The sequence below is a fragment of the Dasypus novemcinctus genome, chromosome 24 (genome assembly GCF_030445035.2).
Source record: "Dasypus novemcinctus isolate mDasNov1 chromosome 24, mDasNov1.1.hap2, whole genome shotgun sequence".
NCBI lineage: Eukaryota > Metazoa > Chordata > Mammalia > Cingulata > Dasypodidae > Dasypus > Dasypus novemcinctus.
Genome location: NC_080696.1, coordinates 1438663 through 1460905, shown reverse-complemented (window position 1 = coordinate 1460905; position 22243 = coordinate 1438663). Strand labels below are relative to the sequence as shown.

At 39.0% G+C, this 22243-nt stretch overlaps 1 long non-coding RNA gene across 5 annotated transcripts in view; it reads right to left on the bottom strand.

The window, feature by feature from the left end:
* Positions 1-1108: 1108 nt before the first annotated feature.
* Positions 1109-22243, bottom strand: part of LOC101419240 (uncharacterized) — a 35800-nt gene continuing 14665 nt past the window's right edge. For 3 of the 5 annotated variants that reach the window (XR_011647267.1, XR_011647265.1, XR_011647266.1), the window contains exons 6-8: positions 6938-7064; positions 5514-5596; positions 3818-4777 (exon numbers count right to left, since the gene is read on the bottom strand). This is a non-coding gene — a long non-coding RNA (uncharacterized lncRNA). Of the gene's footprint in view, positions 1322-3023; positions 4778-5513; positions 5597-6937; positions 7065-22243 lie in introns of those variants that run through there. The other 2 variants (XR_002795929.2, XR_011647264.1) reach the window with 2 other exon arrangements.

Below are 22243 nucleotides of genomic sequence, written 5' to 3'. Positions count from 1 at the left end.
TGTGGAGTGAGGCCCCTGGACTGGATTCCCAGATGAGGGAATGGTGAGAGGGATCCTTAAGGCCTGCTCTAGACCTTTCCCGCCTCGGTGGACGGAGGCCAGCTGCTGGCAGGGAGGCCCTGGCTTGGCAGGGCTCAGGGACAGAACCCCTGGCCTCTGTGGAGCTGGGCTCCTTCTGCACCTCCCGAGGACGTCCTCACACCACAGTGCGTGGTCTGCCCCTCCTCTGTCACTTTCCCTCATCGGCTCCATCTCCTCTCCCTCCTACCTGTTCTGCTTTTCCCTCACATTTCCCCTAGCCAATAAAGACAGGACAGTCACCTGTCCCCTCTCTGGCTCATGTGGACGCAGCCTGAACTAGTGAAAGGCCCTGAGTCCCATCAGGTCCATCAGGAAATATGTTGAGATGTGTGAAAGTGAAGACACTTATTACGAAAAGTGCGGGAAGCATCCGAGCAATCCTTACAGGGAAATTTATAACCGTCTATGCCTATGTTAAGAAAGAATAAAGTGCTCAAATCAATAACCAAACCTTCTATTGGAATAATAGAGAAAACTAAACCTAACAGGTAGAAAGAAGGAAATGACAATTGTCTGAGCAAAAATTAATTAACTAGATAATAGAAAATATAGAAAACCAATGAAATTAAAAGCTGATTATTTGAAAGTGTCAAGAAAATGAACAAATTTTTAGATAGATTGACCAGAAATAAAAGAGAGAAGAGACACAAATTAATACAATTAGAACTGAAAGAAAGACGTCCTTCTTTGAAGGAATAAAAAGGATTATAATGGAGTGCTAAAAAAGCATCATTATTGCAACAAATTCAATAAATTAGCTGAAATGGACAAATTTCTAGAAAGACAAACTACTGAAACTGATTCAAGAAAAAATAGCTGGATAGAAATTGTATCAAGTGAAAAGAAAATAGGTCAGGCCTAAATAGCCTCACCAAGGAATCCTATCAAAATTTTACAGAATAATTAATATGAATTCCTCAAAACCTCATATAAAATTTAGAAGAGGGAGAGCATTTCCTATTTCATTTCATGAGGCCAATACGACCCAATACCAAATCCAGACAAAAACATCCCAGTAAAAGAAAACTATAGACCAGTTTTTTAATGAATATGGATGAATATGGATGCAAAATTTACAATAAAATACCAGCAAACTAAATCAGCAAAATAAACATAACTGTAGGCCATGAGAAGCAGAGCGGGGTTTATCCCATGAGCCCGTTTGGCTCAACATGGATGGAAGGCGTGATGCTTCCCTCCAAGGTCAGGCGCAGGACAAGAACGCCCGCTCTCGCCACTTCTGTTCAGCATCACGGTGGAGGTTCAGACCACGGCAATTAGGCAAGAAGAAGAAATAAAAATCAGTGAGATTGGAAAGGATGAAGTAAAACTATCTTGATTCACAGATGACAAGATCTTATATTTACAAATCCTAAGGAATTCACAAAGAAACTATTAGCACTCTTAAATGAGTTTAATATTGTTGAAGAAAACAAGATCAATATATATAAGTATCCTAATTGTAGTATGCGTTTGCAAAATTAAGAAAATGATGGCATTTACAGAAGCATTAACTATAATAAAATACTTAGGAATAAACTTAACGAAAGAATTATAAAACTTATTTTACACCAAAACTACAGAATATTAAAAATGGTTGGCAAATAATTAAATAAATGGAAGTCATCTTATATTCACACATCAGAAGCCTTATTATTAAAATGGCAGTGCACCCCAAATAGATCTACAGATCCTGTGCAATCCCTCTCAACATCCTAGCTGATTTCTTTGCAAAGGTCGACCAGCTGGTTCTAAGGCTCATATGGAAATGCAAGGGACCAAGAGTAGCCAATCATGACCTAGAACTTCTTGACCTAAGCGAGTCATGCCCATGACTCTGATTCCCCTTTGTTGTTTTCCCTATGACTTGGTGGTCCAAACTGTGGGCCAGGGAATGGAAACAATGTCCTCACAACATGTTTGCTAATATAATCCAGGTTCCTTAGAGCCTGGACTTCACAAAGGAAGAAGTGATCCATTTTCTCCTCCAGTGCTTGGACTTGGAGGGCACAAGACAGGCCCCGTATCAAGCACATGGTTGGAATATTTTGAGGCATGTTTTGAACATAGGAGTTAGATTCAGGTAAGAGCACACATCGTGGTCTTGTTGGGGAGGCAGGTGGGTGAGTTAATTTAACGATTGCTATAGGTATTGGGGTGAGGAGGGTGTCAGTCCTGGAATATGCAGGTCCCTGAGCAGGAAAATCCCCTGGAATCCTGAGTCAGGATTGACTACTACACATTTTATTTTCTTGTTTATTTTTGTATTACTTCCACTAGATCTAATTGCTGTGAAGGTGAGAACTCTGTGTATTTTACGACTTAATTCCTAGAAAAATCAAGGTTCTGGAACAATGGAGAACTTTGATGAATATTTTTCAATTAATTTAATGTTTAATGTGTGATAGAATAAGTTCATTTACATTGAAGACACTTCTCCTGTATGGCACATTTATGCCACTGACCCTTACCTATTTGTGGGTCATATTTTCCCTTAAGAATCGGATGGAGGAAATGGACCTCTCCTACTTACGTAAATATGAAAACAAAAACAGATACGTTCCAGCAACCTCAAGTGCTTTGTTTCCCCTTAAATTCCATATTTCGACCCATTAGTATTTCTTGGACTTCAGGTTTATAAAGAATTTTTGGGGCAGGGATGGAGAAATAATTGATCTGAAGAGAGGCCAGAACTCATCATGCAGCTCCTGTCTTTTTCCTAGCCAGTCCTCATGAACATTTCCTTTCCAAGGTGGGTGTTCTCCCTGGGAAGCTCTTTCTTTTTCCCGGGGTTTTCTATGTTAAGACCATTTAACCCAGACAAAGAGTGGAAACTTGGAGGGAAGACAGGGAATGGATAGCAGAAGGGCAAAGCCGGGTGAGTGCATGCACGAGTGTATGCTCCCCAGCTGTTCAAGGTAGTAAAATGTGGCCCTTCTCACCTCTGAGATGATCTTCCACCTTCTCATACCAGAAGATATCTCTGTTCTTTTGTGACATAAGCCACCTGTCAACAAATTTTTAGTGTAGGGTTTTTAATATAGGGAATAACCTGCTGCCTGGTAGAGGATTGTAGGGATTTTTCATCTGCAGGTGCCTACAATACTCCACGGTTGACAACCTTATTTTTTTCTTTTAAGATTTAAACTAATTTCAATTCCATTTTAAGTTATGAGAAAATACTGACATTTTAAATGGAAATTTTATGAACCACAAGAACTTACTCTGATGTTACCTCTTTATCTGTTTTCAACTCATCATTGCTATGTATGTAGATGTTAAGAGCGTATAATAATGGCATGTCATCTTGTGTTGCAGTTTTTAGTTAACATTCAAAGTTATTTTCTGATTCAACCTAGTCATCATAATTATGTTTAAACTTGTGTTAAAAATAGAAACTGGCCAACCTAATAGGATTTTCAGCAACAATTTTTACTTCATATGTATCAGTAAATATTAATCTATTAAAGTCTAATGTCCTACTACTTATTGCAAAATTCTGAATCAACATTATCCAATCACATTACAATTCCAAATTTTTATCTTAATTTTTTCAAAACTAGTTCATTGGGCAAAATTCTGAATTCATGGTTAAATTGTGTGGCAAAGATTTCCTGTTAAATCTTTCCCCAGTCTGAAAATTCTGATATGAGCTCCAGCTTAAAGATTTCTCTTTAATTTTCGGATTGGCATTTCTTTAACATGTGAGCTTTAACATTGATGAAGGAATTCAAAATCACTGAAGATTTTCATTTATTCATTACACACAGTGTTTTATACAATTTGAAACCTCATGTATTTTTACAAATGTTTCTCTGTAAGTAAAGCATTTTTCATGTTTATTTAATTGAATAACTTGTCCAGCAAAAATTATCCTATTCACCTTCCCTCCCCCAGAAGGGAGGGAAGTTACCTTCTCATGGTAACTTTCCTTTCTGATCACCTGCTTTAGGTGTATTCCCACTCTGAGTTTTTCTTGTGCATACCAAGGCTGGAGCTCAGATCCAGCCTCCTGCAGTCAACTACACACATAATATTCCTCCAAATATAGTACAGTCAAATGTTGTTTAAGGATTAATTGTAAGTAAAAGCATTTGCATGTTGATTAATTGACATAGAATTACACTCCTGTGTAGATTCTTCCACTTGATTGAAGGTTAGAGCTGTGGCTGAAGACTCTTCTACAATCGAAACATTTTTACTGTGAATTTTTTCATGTCATCTGAGGGCAAAATATTGCCAGAATGATTTCCCATATATATCACATTCATATGGTTTCTCTCTATTTTCATCTAAGGTTAGAAAAATTAGTGAAGTGTTTCCCATGTATCTGACATTCATAGTGTTTACTTCCAATGTCGGTTCTCTTATGTTGTCTAAGTATAGAAGGATGAGTGGAAGGTTTCCCATAGAGTTGACATTCATATGGTTTCTCTCCAGTGTGAATTTTCTCATTTTGTGTAAGGACACAAGTTCTTCTGAAGGCTCTCTCCCATAGTGATGGTCATTAGATCGACTTCTGTGTGACTTTGCTTATGTACATTATAGGATGACTGGTCACTGAGGGCTTTTTAAAATTGCTTGCTGATGAAGGTCTTCTATCCCATGTGAAGTGGGATATATTGAGTTAATGCGGAGCTGTGATTGAAATCTCCTAAATCATCCCTTATAATTGATTCTCTCCAGTGTGAGAAATCTGTTGTTGGGAAGAAGAGGAAACATCGTAAAATATTTGCTTGAATATATTCATTAATTCAATTCTCTACATATAAATTTCAGACTAGTCATTCAATGAGATTCCAGAGAAATTTTTTCATGTTACATATACATGATTTGTTACTCTGCACGCAAAGATTTTATCTTTTGTGGCATCTCATCTATAGCTGATTAATTTTTTAAAAAAGACTTATTTATTTAATTCCCCCCTTGCGGCTTGTTCCATTCTTTGCTGTCTCTTCTCTGTGTCCATTCACTGTGCATTTTTTCTTTTTTCTGCTGGTCTCCCTTTGTTGTGTCATCTTGCTGCACCACCTCTCTGTGGTGCATGGGCCGTCAGCTCTCTGTGGTGCACGGGCCGTCAGCTCTCTGTGGTGCATGGGCCAGCTTGCCTTCACAAGGAGGCCCTGGGATGTGAACCCAGGGCCTCACATATGGTAGGCAGGAGCCCAACAGATGGAGCCACAGCTGCTTCCCTATCTGATTAATTTTGAAGATTTCATTATGTTTCACAGATTAGGTATAATTGTCCTTCCATAAGACCTCATGTTATGGTTTTCAGGTAGGTTATTTTTTTTTCCTAAATTGAAATGATCCAAAACTTTTTACTGGGGCAGTACTTAATTTCAACTTTAATTTCTGAGGTGATTGTGCTGAACTAACAGTCCATTCCAGGTCTGATTTTGGATGATCATAGTTCACACGCTTGAGCCCACCTTTGGTAGGATGGCGGATGAGTCCTTCCTGGAGGTGTGTTGCATGGAGAGCATTTCTTGTTTTTTGAAGACAATTTCCCTTCCTAAAATAATTTAAAAAGACATTGTTAGAGTGGCATTAGAGAAATGAACACTTTAAATAGTCCCAATGCTCATATGAGTATGTATCAAATATTGGCATTTAGATGGGGAAAGAAAAGTTAAGGTATAGTTTGGGAAGAAGAAACACTTTTTGGGATATCAACAGTAAAAATATTTTAAGAATTAAAGCAAGGGAAAACAAAAATAAAGATTAGATGTTAGGGAGATAAAAAAAAAAAAAAGGGAAAATCCTCAAAGTGGAGGACTAAAGACATGGGCCACATTGTGTTTAACTTCAATAAGTGTGTTAAAATCCCTTTCCCTAATGACAGATGGGTATTCGAATAGAAATTGATACATGTATTGACACTATCTGAGGAGTCCTGCTCCCCATGTCCTCCTCTGTATTTTAGAAATATCACTCAAATAAGAAATTTCAGTTGATATTTCCAAAAACCTGCTCATTAATTGACCACACTCCTTTTCATATTGAAACACAGGATCCTCGAGATCACGTGGACTCTGACCACAGAGAAATCCTAATCCTTTTCTCCACAGTTCCTTTTTATTCTCCAACTGGAAAATCACATCTGATTTACAGAACTGATAGATTGTTTACAGCAATGTAAAATAACCAAGTCCGTGGCAGGATATGAGGAAGAATAAGGTAAACATTGGTGTCAGCTCAGGGAAGCACACTTTGAACATAGGGTATTCACAATCCTTCACCAACAAAGGGATGGCTCATAACCTGGTGTCAAGGTATTAAGGACCTCTGGTTGTTGACACCCATGCCCAAGTTCAAAGACTACAGTGTCCTCAGTCTTTTCCTATAAGGAGAAATTATGTTTCCATAGTATTCTTTAAAAAAATATCCAATAGACATAAGCTTCACCAGAAAAATCTGAGTTCTATATGGAAAACTGTATACCTATTATTATACTATTATGCTCTGAAACCTCATAATAGTACTTAGAGCATTGTGATTATTTGGAGAATGTTTATTCTTTTTATTTGTCCATTGAAATATTATTCATTGAGTTCTCAGCATTGTTCTGGGTGTGAGAAATTGAATAGCAAGAAAGTCATGAATTTTAGTCAGGAAGATTACATCCCACTGGTATGACAAATTAGATGTAGGTAACAACTGAAGAAACAAATTTCAATCAGGTAGTTATAAGTGTTGTGAGAGACTTAAAGTAGAGATTATGAGGAAGCTTAATGGCATATGAACTTGAGGAGATGTGGAAAAGATGATGGATAGATTAGATAGATATATGGTAGATAATGATGATGATAGATAGATGATGGATAATAGAGAGATAAACTTTTGAGAAACTCACTGATGGACATCAGATGACTGATACTCTCCAGCATGACATCTCTGAACATCTTTCTCTGTGCTGCATGCAGCATGGTCCATTCTTCCAGGGTGAAATTTATAGCTATATCTTTGAATGTTACAGATTCCTAAAACATAATGGATGTTCTAGTTCAGACAGGGTCATTCCTACCAATGACCAGGTTGATGATTGAGATGAGCACTGAGGAAGGAAGGCGCTTTGTATGTAGAAAGCTCAGATTGTGTTTGGGTTTCCAGAGGGATCGTTCTCAGTGGTTATGTAGCATTTCTCTTTCAGATACACTTACAGAGACATGAACACTCTGAGTACATAAAAATCCATTATAAGGCACTGTCACATGAGCTGTGGTATGATATAATCTGGAAATTTCCCAACAAACTGATAATTATGACTTCCAGATGGTGTTTATAAAATGTGCTTTTGAGAATTCATAGCTAAAACTCTCTTCTCCATTGTGGTGGTTAGACTGATGTGTCAACTTGGCCATGTAATGGTGCCCAGTTGTTTGGTCAAGCAAGCACTGGGCTAGTTATAATACAAGGGCATTTCATGGACTTTAATCATCAGTGAGATGATTGCATAGTTGGCTGGTTACATCTGCAATCAACTGAGGAGATTGCCATCATCACAGTGATGTCTCATCCAATTAGTTGAAGGCCTTAAAAGGGAAAATAATTTCAACATTCAGAGAGAGAACCCCACCTCTACTTCAGATAGCCAGCATCTTCTGGGGTATTCAACGAGGGCTTCACCAGAGTCCCTGGATTACAGCCTGCCCTACAGAATTTGGACTTGTGCATCTCCACGGTCATGTGAGATAATTTTATAAAATCTCACAGCATTTACAGATATTTCCTGTTGGTTCTGTTTCCCTAGAGAACCCCAATACATCCGCTAATTCCAAGTAAATCTATAGACTCATCACAAGGCAAAAAGCATCCATGATCTGCCATTTTTAATGAAGACTATGGATCAGTTATTCCATTTAATTACTTCTTTTTCCCCATCTCTGAAATGGTTTAATAAACACAAGTTTTGAAATACCCGGTGAGCTCAGGTATGAAGTGCTTCATATCTAGTCATCACTTATAAATATAAGTGATAGTTCTATTATTCATTAAAATGACAGAAAAACATCTTGAAGCATTGCACAGCATTCTGCAGAAGTGAACAGGCTTCATAGACAACTTGGGATCAGTAGATTCTTCCTCTCTCAGCTCTACAAAACTCAGGTGTTCGTTAAGAGAATGAGGGTAGCTAATTCAATCGCACAAGCCAGCGGTCCCTCAGACTTCTATACAGAAGTAAGGTACTAGGCTGACTCTTGCTGTGGTAAGAGATCTCCCACACTTGACTTTCTCCTCAATCTCTAAAACCTAGTTTTATTGTCTGTTATATCTTCACATTTACTCTCTGTTCAAGAATAAAATTTCTTCTGTATTGGTTCTGGTCTCTCCATTTCTTCAAAAAATTTAACAGGTGAAACAGATGTGGCTCAACCAACTGGGCTCCCGTCTACTATATAGGAGGTCCAGGGATTGATGCCCAGGGCCTCCTGGTGAGGGCAAGCTGGCCCACGTGGAGTGCCGGCCCATGTGGGAATGTGGCCCAGCACAGGAGAGCTGCCCTGAATGGGAATGCCGCCTTGTGTGGGAAAAGCCACCAGCACAGGAGTGCCCGCCAAGGTACAGAGCTGGTGCAGCAAGATGATGCAACAAGAGACAAAGAGGAGGGAAAATAAGAAGACATAGCAGGGAGGTGGACTTGGCCCAGTGGTTAGGGCCTACCACATGGGAGGTCTGCGGTTCAAACCCCGGGCCTCCTTGACCTGTGTGGAGCCGGCCCACGTGCAGTGCTGATGTGTACAAAGAGTGCTGTGCCACGCAGCGGTGTCCCCCGCATAGGGGAGCCCCATGTGAAAGGACTGCACCCCGTAAGGAGAGCCACCCAGTGCGAAAGAAAGTGCAGCCTGCCCAGGAATGGCGCTGCACACACGGAGAGCTGACACAGCAAGATGACGCAACAAAAAGAAACACAGATTCCTGTGCCGCTGACAACAACAGAAGCGGACAAAGAAGAACACGCAGCAAATAGACACAGAGAACAGACAACTGGGGTGGGGGGGGTGGGTGGAGAGAAATAAATAAATAAATAAATCTTAAAAAAAAAAGATGGTACTTTATAAAAACAAAAAAAAGAAGATAGCAGAACAGGGAGCTGAGGTGGTGCAAGAGAGTAATCGCCTCTCTCCTACTCCAGAAGGTCCCAGGATCAGTTGCTGGAGCTGCCTAATGAGAATAAAAGCAGACAGAGAAGAACACACAGAGAATGGACACAGAATGGACACAGAATGGACAATGGGGGGACTGGGGTAAGGGTGGGTGGAATAAATTTTTTAAAAATCTAAAAAAAAAATTCTAACAGGGCGTAAAATTTTACTCTATTATAGTCCTCCTCCTATATGCAAAGCCTAAATTAAGGAAACAATACTTTGTATTTGTTACTTCCACTTACCACATTTGTACAAACATTATTCACAAAGAGAGAAAAATGTTTATTGGTGTCAAGGTGGTAATGAGAATTTCAAACATCTTTTTAAAATTTGCAAATATATTCTGTCAAAACTTTAAGTCTACTACTGGAGAAAATAATTTTTCATTGCCTTTTGTGGCCTTACTCTCCCGCTCTTCTGACCCCTGCATAGCCCTCAACCCAGGTGATTCTATTCATCTGATGAATCAGGCGTCTCCGTTTGACTACGTTTTGTGCTTACTCATCTCTATCTTCAGGTATTCACCAAAAACCTGAGCACATGACCGATGACATGACACGAGTGAACCACTCCCTTGCTGCGGCCACGGATTGCACGAGGTGAACAAAGCCTCTCACATCTTTTCTGTGAATATACATAACCTCAACTGAGGTTGGAGTAAGTGAGTATTTCTTAGTTCCTAACCTACCACAATTATCCCAGAGTCCTGGGGAAAAGTAAATGGATCTCAGATCCCTGAATATCTCCTAAGTGCACTTAGACTATCCAAGCCATTTTGAGAAAGCTTCATATTCTGACATATGGGTTACATTTTAGTAGAAAGAACTATTCCTTATTCACCACTGGTTACTATTTTTTTTCAATAGCATGACTAACAATTGCCTTCCTCTAGTTTTTCACTCACTAAGTAGGCAGTGCGAGGATAGAGAAAGAAGCACAAATATTCAAGACTTGCCCACAATTTCCAGAACTACCTGTCATGTGTACCCAAAATGTCACCTGGTGGTAACCCCCCAGCCAACAAACAGAAGCATGCAGTATGCTCTAAGGAAACCCAGACTCAAATGTAAGGTGGTGATGGATCTTATTTCTCATAATGAAAATATGAATACAGAAATCTTACAGATAAGATCACGGAAATCATTGTGTTTCATATGTTAATCATCCCATGGTGTTGAGATTTTCAGTCCCCTTCATGATTAAAAAAAATAGGTATTCCTAATTCATGCCACATGTGGATTTTGCACTCCACCTGCAGGTAAATATTGTGGAATTTCTCAGATTTAAGTATTCTTGGTATTGCACTAGCATTGGGTCTCCAACATCCATTTATCCAAACCCTGTGGACCCTCACTTCCTTCCTGCTGTACCCCGCCTCTACCCTTTTGTATGCATTTGCCATAAATCATCTTGGTTCAGCCCTTGGGATTTATATAAAGATCCCTTTCTCGGCCTTGACTTTTAGATATTTACTGAATGGATTTGGATATCAATCATGCAACTTAAAAAGTATTTCATAATGGGATTAATCAATTCAAGGACTAACTATATTTGCTGGGATTAATGATGTCCACCCTCCAAATCAACACGTCAAAATCCCCTGCATAAGAAAGTAGAAGTACATGGTCATAAGGTTTTTGTCACATCTCACAGTCTTCATAAGCCAGAAGGCTCAGAAAATGTAGAATGAGTAGGGCTTAGGACGATAGCTAGTTGCTCCATCAGATATTTTAGTAAAGTGGTTGCTGAAATCCTGTCCTAGAGTAATCATCCTTAGTGGGAACATACCTGCCTTTCTCTTCCTCTTCCTCTGCGTGTGGGTGTGACAGCATTAATAATTTATAACCTATAAATTATTTCCTAAAACATCATTAACAATTAAATATATTTCATGGACAAATGATGATAATTTGTCATAAGTAGGATTAGGATTAACTCACTAATTTGTACCTCAGGTTCAGAAAAAGGAAAAACAAGTGTATGAAGTGTGTATGTGTGCTTGATGATGCACATATATTTGATTATTTAATCCTCACAATAATCCTGCTGTTTATGGTTTATTTACCAATTTAACAGTGACATGATCAGAGTTTCAGAAATTTTCAGTGATATGAAAATTTTCCGTGAAATGACACAGCTGGAATTTGAGTTTTGCTGTGACTGTCGGCCCCCTCAGACTCCTCGAGAGTTACGCAGTGCTCCGGGTTTCCCCTGGACTGTCCCTTTCACAGCAGTCATTAGAGACGCCTTCCTGGGACCACGACTTCCTCTCTCACTAGTTTGTCCACACAGATGCTCCCTGTGCTCGGATTCTCCCAGTAAAGAGAGGGGACCTCCTGCCAAACATCAGCCTTTGTAGCTCTTCATTTTTATTGCCCAGTTTAGTCCACAGTTACTGTCATTTCAACAAATAACTATGAAGACTAACAGTATGTCTCTCTATTTACCACACCTACCAACCAAAACCCCAATAGTCGTCAGGAAAAATATTCCATTTACAATAGTGATTAAAACAATCAAACATTTAGGAATAAACTTAACCAAGGATGTAAATGACCTGTATTCAAAAAACTACAATGCATTGCTAAAAGAAGTCAAAGAAGACCTAAGTAAATGGAAGAACATTCCGTGTCCATGGATTGGAAGACTAAATATCATTAAGATGTCAATTATACCCAAACTGATATACAGATTAAATGCAATCCTGATAAAAATTAATATTCTTGCATTAATGCCAAGCTATACTGTGTTAATAATGGAGCTGTATGGAAAAAGTGTGCCAAATGTATGCTATGGACCATGATTGGTGGTAACAGTCTGATGATATTATCTCATAATTTGTAACAAATGTTCCACCAAGGTGTGGAGTTGTATGGGAAATCTACACATCTGTATGATTGTTTTGCAAGTTCACAATATCTGTAACAAAAATACATTAAAAAATAGTATGGGTTGGGGAAAAAATACACCAAATGTAAGATAAGGACTATAGTTGGTAGTAATGTTTTGAGGATGCTCTTGCATAGTTTGTAACAAATGTTTCACACCAATGCAAACAGTTCATGGAGGGGTGATGTATGAGACCCCTGTGTGATGTCATGTATGTTCTCAATCTTTACTATACACTTACTGTTTATGTGTGTTCATGTATGAATGATATACTTCAATAAAAATAAAAAAACAAAACAAAAAAAAGAGAAAAAAAATAAGCAGGAAAAAAAATCACTACTCAAAAAAAAGATCCAATGGCCTTTTCGAAAGAAATGGAAAACCAAATTATTAAATTTATTTGGAAGGATAAGGGGCCCCAAATAGCCAGAAACATCTTAAAAAGGAAAAATGAAGTTGGAGGACTCCCATTTCTAGATTTTAAATCATATTACAGTGGTAGAAACAGAACGGTACTCACATAAAGATAGACATATGGACCAATGGAACAAGACTGATTGTTCAGAAGCAGATCCTTACATCTATGGTCAAGAGGCTTTTTTTTTTTGCTGGGGCCTGGGCTTGACCGGGACTTTGTTTGCGGGAAGCCAGCACTCAACCACTGAGCCACATCGGCTCCCCTGAGTTGGCTTTTTCATTTGTTTGCTTGTTGTTTTTGTTTTAGAAGGTATTTGGGCCAAATGCAGGACCTCCCATGTTGGAAGCAGGCGCTCAGCCACTTGAGCCACATCGGGTCCCCTGGTCAAGTGATTTTTGACCAGACTGTCAAACCCACACAACTGGGACAGAACAGTCTGTTCAACAAATGGTGCTGGGAGAACTGGATGTCCATTTCCAAAAGAAATAAAGAGGACCCTATCTCACACCTTATACAAAAAATAACTCAATATGCATCAAAGACTTAAATATATAAATGTTGGAACATAAAACTTATAAAAAAAATGTAAGGATACATCTTTAAGAAGAGTTGGTAGGTGATAGTTTCTCAAACTTTATACCCAAAGCACGAGCAATGAGTGAAAAAATGTATAAATAGGACCTCCTCAAACTTTTGTGCTTCAAAGGACTTTATCAAGAAGGTGGAAAGACTGCCTCCTTAATGGGAGAAAATAGTTGGAAACCACATATCTGATAAGTGTTTGAATTCCATGCTATAAAAAGATATCATACAATTCTATGATAAAAGACAAGCAATCCAATTTAAAAATTGGCAAAAGACATAAACAGACATTTTTCTGAATAGGAAATACAAATGGCAAAAAAGTACAAGAAAAATGTTCAATATCACTAGATATTAGGTAAATGCAAATCAAAACTACAATGATTATGAACAAAAAATATATAATAAGGTGTGTTGTGGGAGAAACACACTGTATGTAAGATATGGACTATAGCTAGTAGTAATACTTTGATGATGCTCTTTCATAATTTGTTACAAATGTTTCATGACAATGCAAGGTACTAGTGGTGGGGTGATATATGGGAGCCCTATGTTACTCATGGTTTTGTAAGTTCGTAACTTTTACTATACAGTTATTGTTTATATATGCTCATGTATGAATGATATACTTCAATACATTTTTTTGAAATGGGAAAAATCCTACAATGAGATATCATCTCACACTTAATAGAATGGTCTTTATTAAAAAACCAGAAAACAATAAGTGCTGGAGAGGATGTGGAGAAATAGGGCACTCCACTGTTGATGGGAATGTAAAATGATGGATTTTCTGTGGAAGCGTTTGGTGGTGCCTCAGGAAGCTAAATATAGAACTGCCATGTGAACTAACAATCCCCCTATAAGGAATGTATCCAGAAGAACTGAAAACAGTGACATGAACAGACATCTGCACACCAATGTCATAGAGACATTATTCACAATTGCCAAAAGGTGGAAACAGCCCAAGTGTACATCAACCAATGAATGGCTAAACAAAATGTGGTATATATATATATATAAGATGGAATACTATGCTGCTGTAAGAAGAAATTAAATTGGGACACATATGACAATATGGATGAACCTTGAGGACATTTTTCTGGGTGAAATAAGCCAGCCACAAAAGGACAAATATTGTATGATCTCACTGATATGAGCTAAATATGAAGAATAAACACGTAGTGTTAAAATCTAGAGCATAGATTACTAGGTGATAGGATGAAGGTTGAGAAGGAGTACTGATGCTTATTGTATATAGAATTTTTAATTAGCTTGACTGTAAAAGTGTTGAAATGGATAGAGTTGAAGGTAACACATTATAGTGAATATAAATAACATGGCTGGTTTATAAACATGATTGTGGCTGAAAGGGGTAGTCTAGGGACACAGATGTCAATTGAAAGAAAGCTAGAGAAAAACCTAGGCACTGAATAACAGTGAACACAGAGGTGGATGAGGATCAGTACAAACGAAAGAATGCTCTTCTATGAACCAGAACAAATGTACATCACTATTACAAGGTGGTAAGAATATGGTAATGCACGGGGAAATACAATTAACATAACTTATGGACTATAATTAACAGCAATGTTGTAATATTCTTGCATCAATATTAAAGAAGGTTCTGCATCAATGCTGAGGGTCAATAATACGGGGCATTTGGGATTTTTCTTTTGGACTAAGGGAACCATTCAAAAATTTACTGAGCCAATTACTGCACAACTCTGTGATGAAGTGAGAGCCACTGGTGTATACTTTGAATGGAAATACAAAGCATGGGGCTGTAGAACATGGTGAGCCGTGTGGTAGATGATGAACTGTGGTTAACAGTACGAGAACATTCTCTCATGAGCTATAGCAAATGTACAGTACTAATGCATGGTGTTAATAATAGAGGGTACATGGAAAAAATATACCAAATGTATGCCACGGATGATAGTAGTAATATTTTGGTGATGTTCCTTCATAATCTGTAGCAAATATTCCACAACAACATAAGGTGTTGATGGAGGGGTTATGTAAGGGAATTCAGCACATTATGCATGATTGTTTTGCAAGCTCACAATTTCTCTAATAAAAATTATATATATTAACAAAATCCAAAGTCTAGCAATGCCAAATACCTGCATTTTTCCATACTACATCTCACACAGCACATGACTAGGGTATTAACTGTTGGTAGTGGGCAATGTATGGGAATCCTGTATGATTGTTTTGTTAACTCACAACTTCTCAAATAAAAATAGTTAAATAAGAAAGATTAGTGTACCCAACTCTCAAATTACACCATAAATATACATAACATATTTCATCACAAACTCCTGAGAAATGTTTGCTACCTACAATAGCATGACATGCCGTATAAGGTCATTAACACTTACAAAGATTCTGAAATGATGGCGCTAACCTTATCTCCACTTTAAAGCCGAGGAAACTAAGGCACAGAATTGTTCAGTTAACAAAGTCAGCCTGGGAGTAACAGTGGGGATTAGAACTCATAAGGTCTGTCAGCAGGGTCTGGCCCCTAGTCATGGCTTGTTCCCTCGTTCTCCACTGTTGACGCTCTATGAACCTCCGCATGATTATCGTCCCTGTCTCTCCTTTGGGGGTATGAAGATGATGAATTGGTTGCTCATGATCTTCACACATGACTTGCAATCCTTCCACCCCAGACTTCACAGAATTCCTTGCGGACATTCTTAAACAACATCCTGTCAGCCCCACCCCGAGATGTGCTCATTTAATTGGCATGTGGGGGGCTCATGGCTTTGGTGTTCTGTCAATTTGGGGAGAGCACAAGCCAGCCCAGTTCATCTGGGAGTGTTTCCTCTTGAGGTTTAAGTTCAGTGGGTGCATGTTTGGAGGTAGGACGCAGAAGTATGCTGAAGGCCAATGCTCTGTCCCATCCCAGAGAAAAGGCAGAAGATCCTCCCTTTGTGAGGACTTTCGTATCGCTTGGGAACATTATACTAAATTATCATTAAGAGGGGCTTATCTGATTACTGAAAAGTTAGGGAGCTTTATCTTGCTGGAGATTTGTCTTGTGAGTTGCTGTGTTGGGAGCTCTGTCTGGTGAGACTGGGGGGTGCCCAGCTCAGGACGCCTGGAGCAGGGTTGGATGTGGTCTCGGAATGAGCTTCTGCCGTCTCCTGGCCTAGATCAGGAGATTTGAGAAAACATTCAAAGAATGTTCTACAGCTGTAAGGGAAGACCTGTCTGTCTCTGGACCCAAGTGAAGGCCCAGAATTCATCCAAAGGCTCAGGCTAGATGTTTGGCTGCTCCCCACCTCCATCATGAACCTGTTAGACCAGGAGGCCTAGTTCTCTGAGAAGCAGGTAGGTAGGGCTGAAGGTCCTTGTAGCGTCACCCACAGGGCATGGGTGGAGACAGCTGATGCAGTTGAAGGGATAAAATGAGGGGAGCTCAGCTATGTGGAAGGAGGAGAGATCTATTGGAGAAGGGAGACTCAGAGAATGGGGTGAAGATCTGCCTACAGGCTAGGATGACAGAATATGAGGAGAGTGGCCACTACAGGGCTGGCAGAAGTGTGAGACAGGCCCCATGGGCAGGGACCTGGGGTGGGGGCAGACCAAGGGACAGTGAAGTTCAAGAGGGGAGGAGCGAGTCGTGTCCAGGGGCAAGGTAGGTAGCAGTGCATGGACAGGGAGGTGGAGATGAGCTGAGGGGAACTGAGCAGGGCAAGGCGAAGGTAGAAGAGGTGATCTGACTCGGGGGAGAGGGGAGGTAACCTGAGGGAGGGAAAGGAGCTGAAGAGGAGAAGGGAAGCACAGTGAGGAGGGGAGAGTAGGGGAGGGAGGTAGAGAAGTGGAGGGAAAGTAAGGAGAAATATGACCTGAGAGGAGGAGAAAACAAAGGAGGTGAACTGTGGGGAGGAGAAGGAAAGGAGTCAGAAGAGGGGAGATTGGAAGGGAAAAGTGAAGGGAGATCAGGAGGGAAGGGGGAGGGAAACAGGTGAAAATGTGGATTTGGGAACTGGTGGAGGAACAGGTTGCGGGTCACTCTCCCTGGCCAGCTGGTGCTCCTGAAGTATGCCCCTGTCTCAGAAGGGGACTTATAAAGATTTTAATTTAGCACACCCTAAAACTGAAAACTACCCATTCTGAAAATAGGATATTCCCCACATCTTCAGTGTACTTCCAGGCCATTGTTTGTTGTATCTCTCTGTGTTGACAATAGCCCTTTTGCAATAAAGTTCTGATGTATGGAACGGCACACTGTTAGAGTCTAGATTCTGGGATATTTTTGTGTCAAGGTACCCATAAATTTCCAGGGCTAACACATTTCCTATTTTTTTAACTTATTTTCTTATGTAATTCTTTTCTAATTTTGAAGGCTATATTAAGTGGCATTTTAAAAGAGAATTTAATCACCATCAGACTATGCTTCTAAAATGTGCTTATTCTTGTTTGTATTCATCCTGCCATGCACTTGTGTATCACAAAACAAAAGATAATAGTTAAGACACAAGTTTCTATTGTCAATGTTTGTGTTACATTCAAATTTGTTTTCTGACTGATCCAGATGTTTGTGTTTAGCGCTACATAGAAGAATATGGAGGAAGACGGCAGAGTGGGAAGTTCCAGGACTCAGTCCTGCACCAGAACAGCTAGTAAACAGGCGGGAGCTATCTGAAAAACTAGAAACCACAGAGGCCACAGGAACACTGCAGCATCCAGGGATGAGTTGGAGGAAGAGGCTGATAAATTACACGGTGAACAGCAAATCACTCTCTGTGTGGTGGCCACCACCACACATTCCCCCCTGATGGGGCAGGCTGCCGTGGGGTCTAGCCCCTGGCCAGCTCACTGGTGTCAGAAAGGAATGTAAAAATCCTCTTCCCAAGACCATGGCCGGGGGAGGGGCAAGGCTTTAGAACAGTGACTTTGATCCCTGGGGTCTCTATTAGTCATCCAAAGGATGCTGACGCAAAATACCAGAAATTGGTTGGTTTTTATAAAGGTATTTATTTGGAGTAGGAGCTTCTAGATACCAGGCCATAAAGCATAAGTTACTTCCCTCACCAAAGTCTATTTGGAGCTAGATGACTGCCAACATCTGTGATGGTTCAGGCTTCCTGGGATCCTACATTCCCGGGGCTTGCTTTTCTCTGGGTTCAAGGTTCCTTTCTTCCTGGGGCTGTCTTCTCTTTCCTCTGTGAGCTTACTTCCTGGATCTTCAGCATCAAGCTCCAACATCAAAACTCCTTCAGAAACCTCAACTCTGTTCTTTGCCATGCCTTTTATCTGTGACTCACCACCCCTAGGACTCAACGCCCTAATCATAATTCAATAATGCCCAGGTACAGATCAGATTACAAGCATAATCCAATATTTCCTTTTGGAATTCATCAATTATATCAAACTGCTACAGGGGCCCAGCTCTGAGGGTTGGCATTGTTTCAACCTGCTCCAATAGAAGGCAATGGTGGAGGAGACTTAAAGACAACTTCCTCAGAACTGTGGAAGACAGTTAAGAGCTGAATTTGCCAGGCAGGCCAAGAAGGCTGAGCTTTGGGAAGCCATGACGGCAAGTATTACTGCTGTTTTTGATACATTCCCCAGGGCACTTTGGAGCCTGTGTATACCCCCTTCGTGGGTCTTTGGCCTGGTTTTGGCTGGGAAAGAATTACTTGGGAAAGTTCTTTCCAGAATGCTGCTCTTACCAGAATTTACCCTTTAGGAAAAAGCAGCTTGAGACAATGAATGGAGTGAAGGAATCCATAGAGGAAGACAACTTGGGGCAAAGCTTGCTGGCTTCAAATACCCAGGAGAGGGGGGTCTGTGTTTGGGAAACAGAGGGGACAATGAAACTCTTGTAAATAATGGAACTCCACAAGAGCTAACAAGCAAAACCCAAGACACAGGCTCAGAAAGATAGATAATACCCTGCACAAAGCATTCACCTTGGGCAGACCTTCCTGATAAGCCTGAAGCTCAAGAAAATTTCTATCACATCAACAACAGGTAATAAAATCAAGAAAGAGACATCTCAGGGAATAAATCCCAGAGTTAAAATTTTAAAATATTAAAATGTATAGTGTGCAAAAAAAAAAAAGATACAAAACAAAGGAATGATGACCCACCCAAAGGAAGAGGATAAAAGTCCAGAAAACATCAATGAAGGAGACCAGAATGAGGACATAATGAACAAAACACAAACCTTTGCAAATATCTTAAAATGGTCAAGGAGATGAAAGAAATACAGACAAAGAAATAAAGGTTTTTAGGAAAACAATGAATGAGATATGGAAATCTTAGTAAAGACATAGAACCTTTAAAAATTAACCAAACAGAACTACTGAGTTGAAGACCACAATACTGAAATGAAAAATTCCCAGGAGGGTTTCAAGAGAAGACTGAAGGTAGCAGAAGAAAGAATCAGTGAACTCAAAGACAAGACTCTTGAAATGAGTGAGGGTGAGAAGCAGAAAGAAAAGAGAAATATAACAATGAAAATAGCCCAAGACATCTATGGAACATCTTCAAGCACACCAATATATACATTATGGGAGTCCCAGAAGGAGAGAAAGGGATAAAAGGGATATTCAAAGAAATGACGGATAACATCTCAAACTTAGCTAAAGTATTGAATATGCACATTTAAGAACCCCAGAGAACACCACACAGGATAAACATGAAGAAAAAGTCACCCTATCATATATTGATTACATGATCAAGTGCAAGAAACAAGGAGAGTGTTTTGAAAGCTGCAAGAGAAAAGCAACATGTGATATACAAGGGTGTCCCAATTAGATTGAGTGACAATTTCTCATGAGAAATCATGGAGGCGAGAAGACAGCAGGTGGAAATACTTAAAGTGCTGAAAGAAAACAATTGCCAATCAAGAATTTTATATTTGGTGAAGCTTTCTTTAAAAAATGATGGAGAGGTTAGACATTCCCATGTAAACAAAAGCCACAGAAACATCACCACTAGATCTGCCCTGCAAGCAATATTAATGGGAGTTCTTCAGACTGAAAGGGAAGGATACTAGACAGTGGTTTAAAGTGGCATACAGAAGTAAAGACCAGCAGTAAAGGATATTTCTTTGGCATTTTTACTAGTCAGAGTTTTCCAAGGAGGCAGAACCAACAAGAAAAATATCAGGTTTATTATGCAAATTGACTTATGCTACCATAGGGTCTGGCAAGTCCAAATTCTATAGGGAAGGTTGTGCAAGCTTGGAACTCTGATGAATGTTTCAATGAATTCCCCAGGAGAAGATAGCTTGCTTAAAGAGAGGTAGAAATTCTTCTTTCTCACTGCTGAGATCATCAGTTCTCCCTTTCAGGCCTTCAACTGATTGGACAAGATTTCTCTCATTGCTGAAGGCAATCATCTTTGTTGAGTGTAGATGTAATCAGCTATTGATACTATCAACTGTGTAATGATTTAAAGCCACATAACACCCTTATAGTAACAATCAGGCCAGTATTTACTTGGCAACACAAGTGAACCACACCCTAGCCAAGTTAACACTTGAACTAACCCATCATCTCATTGTATTTAGACACTCATTGCCAAGCACATTTTCATGAAGGTTTTCTCCTATGTTTTCTTCTAGATATATTTTAGTTTAAAATTTTGCATTTAGGTCTAATCATAGACCTAATTTCTTTGGGAAATTTTAAGGGCTGATGTATATGTCAATGCTCCAATTTTAAAAAGATGCATATGGACAACCAAAGTTTCCAGCACAATTTGTTAAAAAGAGAATAATTTCTCCATTGAATTGTCATTGTACCATTATAAAATCTAATTTGACAATACTGGTTTGAATCTGTTTAAAATGTTTTAAGAGTTTCTATTCTATTCTACTGAAAAAAATTATATCTTTTTAGCAACATGACATTGCTCAATCATAGTGGTATTACAGTAAGTCTTAACTTGTTTAATATAAATCCACTTATGCTTTTTTTCCCCCAAAATGATTTGGCTCTTTTAGTCCCTTTGCCTTTATATCTAAATTTTATAATCACATTTTGAACATACAAAAAAGCCTGTAGGATTTTCACAAGGTACTTTATAAATCTGTAGATCCCAATTTGGAAGAATTCACATCTTATATACTGAGTCTATAAAAATCTATGAGCATTAAGCATATACCTATTTATGTAAATTTTTTTTTTACCTCTTTCATCAGTATTTTGTAGTTTTGGCATACAGATCCTGCACATATTGTTAGATTTATTGCTTCCATTCATTTTATTGTGCTATTGTAAATATCACTTCAATGTTATTTGAAATACAACTACTTTGCTGATATGTAGGAATATATTTGAATTTTTGTGCATTAACTTTGTATCTTGTAACCTTGTTAAGTTCACTTATAAGCTTTTTCCTTTTTTGTAAATTTTCTGTGTAGGTAATCATGTCATCTGCAAATAAACAGTTTCATTTCACCCTTAAAAAGAAAAAAGAACAGGGTCAACATAGTATGTTGTTCATTAACAACTTTCATTGCTTACATATTTGTAAATATTAATCTCCTGAGTTGAATCTCATTTCATAGTTCTTCTTACAAAACTCTTCATTCAATATTCCCAAGCCCTTTCACAATTTTAGGCTGTTATCCCACATATTTTCATTAGCAAGTCCTGCTCAAAATTCTGGATCCAATGTTGAATTAGGTGCTCAAGTTTCCTTATAAAATATTGCATTTTCCAGTCTGAGTTTTCTTGTGTGAAATCCACATGAAGATTTTCCCATTTTGACTTTAGGACTGTCCTCTTCCCAGTGGAAGAATATTAGAGCTGATTAAGGAGTGAGTGATCTCTGAAGACCTTCCTTCCTCCACGACTCTGAGGGTACTGAGCGTAGTGTGAATCCTTACCGACCCTATGATTATTGATGTAAGAACACATGATTTCTCATGATTTTCATTGAACAACTTCTTCAGCATAAATTATGTGGCACTCCCCCAGGGAGTTTCATCCTGTTAAATAAAGGCTTTTCTCTTCTATTTTATGCTTTAGTGGTTATTCCTACACTGAATTTTCTTTTGCACACCAATGCTGGTGCTTGGCTAAAGGATAGTGTATAGTGATTATGGACCTCTTGTTTCTCTCCTGTGATATTCACTAATTTTATTTAACGGATATAT